The sequence below is a fragment of the Physella acuta genome, unplaced genomic scaffold, assembly GCF_028476545.2.
Source record: "Physella acuta isolate Inbredline_101_S28 unplaced genomic scaffold, ASM2847654v3 ptg000255l, whole genome shotgun sequence".
NCBI classification, from domain to species: Eukaryota; Metazoa; Mollusca; class Gastropoda; family Physidae; genus Physella; species Physella acuta.
In genome coordinates this window covers 791,666-798,705 of record NW_026731774.1, presented here as the reverse complement: position 1 = coordinate 798,705, position 7,040 = coordinate 791,666, and the positions used below count along the sequence as shown (strand labels likewise).

General features: G+C 36.1%; 1 long non-coding RNA gene across 1 annotated transcript; it reads left to right on the top strand.

Moving 5' to 3' along the window:
• Positions 1 to 4,511: 4,511 nt before the first annotated feature.
• On the top strand, positions 4,512 to 6,678 carry LOC131938681 (uncharacterized). Its single transcript, XR_009386338.1, has 2 exons — positions 4,512 to 4,591; positions 6,507 to 6,678. It is a non-coding gene; the product is annotated as an uncharacterized LOC131938681 (long non-coding RNA).
• Positions 6,679 to 7,040: the final 362 nt, after the last annotated feature.

Sequence of the window (7,040 nt, the reverse complement as noted above, 5' to 3'; positions counted from 1 at the left end):
CACCGGGAGCGGTACCTAATGGTGTCAACCCCCTCCCCCGGTAAGAAAAAAAAACATAAATATACTTATATATATATATATATATATATATATATATATATATATATATATATATATATATATATATATATATATATATATATATATATACTAGCCGTCCCGGCCAGGCCCTGCTCTGGCTTCTGTGAAAAACATTTCTGTTAAAGACCATTACCTGTGTGTTTAGTAATCATCATAAACCCGGCATTGCCCACCCAAACCACAACCAACCAAAACAACAAAACGCAAACATAACGCTAACACAATTACAAATACAAACGAAAACAAAAACCTAACAACAAACCCAGCCACAACCACAAACACCAATACAAACACAAAGAAAAAACAAACAAAAAAGCAAACGAAAACAAAAACCTAACAACAAACCCAACCACAAACACATATACCAACAAAAAAAAAACAACGAAAAAGCAAACAAAAACAAACCAAATCCAAACGCAAAACCAACCAAAAACACAAATACAAACCCAAAGAAAAAAACACAAACAAAAACGAAAAAAGAAAGAACAAAAACGAACCAAATCAAAACGCAACCACTAACGCAAACCCACCTAAACACAAGAAAACACTAACGCGAACATAAACGCCCGGGGCGGAATCACCTGTTTTAGCTTAATGAACGACTATAGTACCCCAACTTATTCATAGTCTTTTGCACTCACTTAAACGAACGCGCCTGTTTCAATTTAATGAACAATTTTAATACTCCAAGCTTATCCGTAAAATACCTACAACATTTGCACTTGATCAATCCCCGCTAATTATGTAATTATTTTTTTCCCAACACCAAAACAAAGTAATTAAAAAGTAAATTATTTTCGACTAATGCAATGGTTTTATAAAGGGAAGTAATTGTGTTTTCCTAATTTATCAAAGGGAAGTAAGTGCTATAGGACTAAATAAAGACATAATTAGAATTTTTGTAAAAGATGATATTTTTTAAAAACTTTTGTTTAATGAACATGCCGACAATTATTACTATAATTTGAAAAATGAAAATTATTTCCCAACACTTTCAATAGTAATTTTTTAACTCATAAATTTAGAGAAATGCGCACGATAATATTATAACACTTTAATCCATCCATCACCAACGACAAACATATGCATTACATACAGAACTGAGCTTTATATATATATATATATATATGCCTTTGTGTCAGTGTGTCACCCCCATAAATGGTGTCACCCGGTGCAGTCCGCACCCCCCCCTCGCTACGCCACTGCTTGTACAAAAGGCTTAGTGTAGAAATATTAATTATATGCAGGTAATAATTAATCATTTAATTAAGTGGAGTTATATTTTTCCTGTAAATATTTTGCTAATTTTTGCCTTGGTGTAACCCGCATAACTGGTGTCACCCGGTGCAGTCCGCACGCCCCCCCCCCCCCCCCCCCTCGACACCTGTGATCCACATTACATTTATATTGCAACATAACATTCAGCAATCAAAGTAAGTCTACACAATATCTACACAATGTATATTGTGTGTACCTGCATAATGAAAACAAAAGAATTGTATCGTGCCTTATTAACTATAAGCAAAGGTGTCTGTGCTCCGAACTAGCGTGACTCTATTTGTTACAGTTGAATGCATTATATATATATATATATATATATATATATATATATATATATATATATATATATATACATATATATATATATACATATATATATATATATATATATATATATATATATATATATATATATATATATTATATATATATATATATAATATATATTATATATATATATATATGTATATATATATATATATATATATATATATATATATATATATATATATATATATATATATATATATACATATATATATATATATATTTAAAGTAATGTATGTGTGTGTATCTTTGTATCTTTGTGTCTGTGTGTCTGTCTTTTATGCATTACTACACCTTTGTGTCTGTGTGTCTGTGTGTCTGTTTTTTATGCATTACTACACCTTTCATCGGACCGCCATGAATCTTTAGGAAGTTGTTGAGAATACACCTGGGGGGGGTTTATGCAGAGAAAAAAAATTCAAATTCTTAGAGGTGGCGCCCCGGAAGGGCGCGACTTGTGTTTTCTCTAGATACGGTATATAAAAATAAAAGGCGATTGCGGTTTGATACCGTTCATCCAATCATCATCAAACTTTGGGGAGTTGATTAAAACACTCCAGTTAAGGTTTCTGCAGAAAAATCTTTATTAATTTCGGAAGGGCGGCGCCTCGGCATTGTGCGATTCTTCTCTATACACGGTATATTAAACAAATTAAAGTCTGATGCGTTTTAACACCGTCTATGCACTTGCCATAAAAAAGTTTGGAGAGTTGTTGAATACTCCTGAGAAGGTTTCTGGTAGGGGGAGAGTTAATTTCGCACGTGCGCCCGGGTCTTTTGATTTGGCGCCCCGGTCTTTCCCGTGAACGCTAAGACGCTTGCGTTTGTTTTAAACAGTGAGATAGACAATAGATAAGATGGGGCGCTATAGTCATTCACTAAATTGAATCAGCGCGTTTGCCGACGTTCAGACAGGGTGCAATTTGCCGCCCCGAGCTATCCCGTGAGCACTAAGGCGCCTACGTTAGTTTAAAACATTGCGAAAGAATTTGCATAAGTTTGGGTTTTAGAGTCGTTTACTAAACGTAATCAGGCACGAAATCCAGCGCCCCGGCAGTGTGCGATTTTGCGCCCCGGGCTTTTTGGGGCGGTAGTGTAGGAAACCCGTGCCTCGATAAATATGATCCAAGCCCAGGCATTGTTTACATTTAAATAACTCTGTTTTAGAAAACTTGGTCACGCATTTAAGAACATATGATTGGTAAAGCAATGAAATCCTTCTAATATATTTCATCAGACTTTATTTGTCTTTTATGCATTGCTACAACTTTTATCAGATCTCCATGAAACTTATGGAAATTGTTGAGAATACTCATTGGGAGTTTTCTGAGAAAAAAAATTTCAATTTTGCACGCCAGGGTGCAATTTGGAGCTCAATGTTACCCAATTAGTGTTACAGACTATGATTAAGTTGGGGTGTTAAAAATATTTCGTTAGACTTTATTCTATCTACGCGGCAACGCGCGGGGACGGGCACATTAGTTCATAATATACGAACAGCAAGTTGATTGATAATATCTGTATTTCGATGGTGTCTAGTTAGGACTAGTTAGGTTGTAAGCTAATAAGGTTAGGTTAGGTTAGGTTAGGTTAGGTTAGGTTAGGTTAGGTTAGGTTAGGTTAGGTTAGGTTAGGTTAGGTTAGGTTAGGTTAGGTTAGGTTAGGTTAGGTTAGGTTAGGTTAGGTTAGGTTAGGTTAGGTTAGGTTAGGTTAGGTTAGGTTAGGTTAGGTTAGGTTAGGTTAGGTTAGGTTAGGTTAGGTTAGGTTAGGTTAGGTTAGGTTAGGTTAGGTTAGGTTAGGTTAGGTTAGGTTAGGTTAGGTTAGGTTAGGTTAGGTTAGGTTAGGTTAGGTTAGGTTAGGTTAGGTTAGGTTAGGTCAGGTCAGGTCGGGACAGGTCAGGTCGGGACAGGTCAGGTTTAGTCAGGTCAGGTCAGGTTTAGTCAGGTTTAGTCAGGTCAGGTCAGGTCAGGTCAGGTCAGGTCAGGTCAGGTCAGGTCAGGTCAGGTCAGGTCAGGTCAGGTCAGGTCAGGTCAGGTCAGGTCAGGTCAGGTCAGGTCAGGTCAGGTCAGGTCAGGTCAGGTCAGGTCAGGTCAGGTCAGGTCAGGTCAGGTCAGGTCAGGTCAGGTCAGGTCAGGTCAGGTCAGGTCAGGTCAGGTCAGGTCAGGTTAGGTTAGGTTAGGTTAGGTTAGGTTAGGTTAGGTTAGGTTAGGTTAGGTTAGGTTAGGTTAGGTTAGGTTAGGTTAGGTTAGGTTAGGTTAGGTTAGGTTAGGTTAGGTTAGGTTAGGTTAGGTTAGGTTAGGTTAGGTTAAATTAGGTTAGGCTAGGCTAGGTTAGAATATGTTAGGTTAAGTTATATGGGTTGATTAGATTAAAAATGTCATCCCCATCTTAGGCTACATGTACATTTCGACGCCGCTGCTTAGACCATTTTGATTGGTTGCCCGACATCGTTTGTGGTTGCCCGACATCGTTTGTGTTTATAAACTTCTCATGTGCCACGTCAAACGTTCAACACTTCCATTGCTTCTCGTCAAGTTAACGTCGGGTAAATATTGTTTCACACACATTTTATCTCCTCAACATTATTCTAAAAACTTATTCTTGAGTTTATATGTCATCATGATCTGAACTTATCAAATAATTTCATTTTTTGTGAACGAATGTATTTATACGTTGTTAGGTCTAATATATTAAAACTTCACTGCCATTCGAGTTCATTTTTATTCGTCATTTCCATATTTGTATTTTCCGTTGATAAATTGAACGTCATAAAATTCACATTTTTGTGTTACAGAATCTATCGCAAAATTTTAAAAATCACTATTTAGACTGAAAAATGAGCATCAAAACCATAGGATTGCTAGTTGTGCTTGCTGGTCTTTGTTGTTTGACCGAAGAAATGGTTTGTACTTATTTTCCAATGACTTTTTTATACAACACTACGAAATTCGATTTATATGACCACAGGGGCGTAGCGAGGGGGGGGGGGGGGCGGGGGGTGCGGACCGCACCGGGTGACACCATTTAGGGGGGTGACACCAAGGCAAAAAATAGCAAAATATATAGAAAAAACTCGAGGGGGGGGTGCAAATCGAAAGTTTGAGGGGGGGGGGTGGGATTGCAAATCGAAAACTTGAGGGGGGGGGTTGCAAATCGAAAGTTTGAGGGGGGGAGGGGTGCAAATCGAAAATTTGAAAGTTTGTCCCTGGGAAGGGTCTCTATGCCTCTGGGGGGGGGGGGGGTGACACCATTAAGTGCCGCACCGGGTGACACCCGTCCTCGCTACGCCACTGTATGACCATCAGATCTGCAACAAGGGGTGGTGAATAGTATAACATTCCGGTAAAAGCATCTTGGGAGTGTGCATGAAGCGATCTTAAGGTCTCTGGCTTTTAGTATAAATTTGTTTCTATACATTGTTAATTTCCTTCATAATACCAATCATAATCAGTAAAGAAACTCGATCTGATGATCTCCAGGTTAGTAATCGATTTACTGCTGGTGTCGGGCCAGTGAGCACTATGCTGCCTGTATTAAAAAACTATAGAACATCTAGATTGTTAATGTGTGTATAAATATTCATAATTTGATTATCAAAGTAGTTGAATCGATAACTAAAAAATAGTGATTCGATTCATTACAACGTAGACTTCATTTGAAATGATAAAACTTAAATATTTTCAAATCACCATAGAATTTTAAAATATTGTTTTTTAATTGTTATTACACCATTGATAGACATTACCAATGTATCAGCTTGATCAGTAATAATGAATACAAGTAGATTATTTACATGTGTAGGTAACTGTTATATACTGATAATTCAACAACAAGGATTCGAACCATTTTAATCAGATAAATTTAAAATGATAAACGTAAATAATACATTAGTAGACATTATCGATGCATTAACTTGATCAGTAATGATGAATACAAATAGAATATCTAAAAGCTTGATCATGTATTTCACCCCGATCTACCACTGTAAATATTATGTTTTCCACTGATTAAAAAAATTAAAATGGTCTAAAGATTCTATTGAATTCTTTAAAAAAAGAAAAACAAAAACGAATAGTTATAAAATCAATGATTTGAGATAATAAATGAGTTTTAAAAATATTGCTTTTGCGCCTTCAACGTCTTCTTTTTCACCGTTCTTTATTGTAATGTTGGACGGGGGTCCCTCAAACACAATTAAGTATTTCGTGTTAACTGGTTATGCGTAGGCCATGTAAGCCGTTGACTCAAATTTCTGCCTGCTCTTGATTTTTGGACTTGCTTTCATAACCTTTGTCCAACCAAGAACCAACTACAAGGCAGCAGTTGTCTGATTTTGGTGTTGTCTACCCAAAATATGGTAGAAGATTATAAATTCATTCTCTCTTGAGTTTTAAAAATATTATACTTTATAAATATACAACTAGAATAGTTCAACTTTGCATTGCAAATAGATTTAGTTTGGCCACTGGCTCTTATCAAATTCCTTTGTACATGCGAATCCACATGCTCGGCATAGGCAGTAAGAAGGGATTCTAATTTTAACAAATAAATCGCAGATCGTATCATTAGATCAGTCACCAGTAGAATACTTGGCCACGATATAGAAAAAAATTCAGTCCATGACGCGCCTAAATACACGATCAACGCGCGCCTGTATGGGTGGCGTTAACACAATATATGGCGTAAGTAGGAAATGAATAACACACTGAACCCATGGAGTTCCATAAAATCAGGCTAAAAACCATGTTTTAAGGTTTTAATAATATCATTTTTCTTAAAAAGAATTATACTTGTTTATTTTTTGTTTAAATTGTTAGAGTCTCGGCTCTGATGCACTGACTGGTCGAGACGCCGGATTACAAGGCCCTGATATGAACCAAGTAACGGACGTAACTCAAATCTCAGACCAGCTCTCCAGTAACAACATGGAGAAGAGGTCTATAAAATGCATACTAAGCCCTAGTTTGTGCAAATAAAACTTAACGGGTTCTTCGTTGTTTATTTTTAATTTATTATCATTAAAATATTACAAGTTGCATACCAACTATTTGAATTGACAGGTTTTCACGTTTTATATACAAGAGTAGCGATCTCTTTAAATTTTTCTCGATTATTCTTCTATAACAGTGAGGTATATGGAACTTTCAGTGCAATCTGGTTATAGAAATGTGTTTTATTGTTTATAAAAAATATTTTAATATTAAAAAAAAAAAAAGAAAATTATAGAATGAAAACTTCAAACCATATATTTTCTGAAGGTCTGGTAAATCATAGGGATAGATAACTTTGCTATGGATAATATGGCAGTTTGTATCATTACAAAACTGTCGGGCATCTCACACTACCAAATG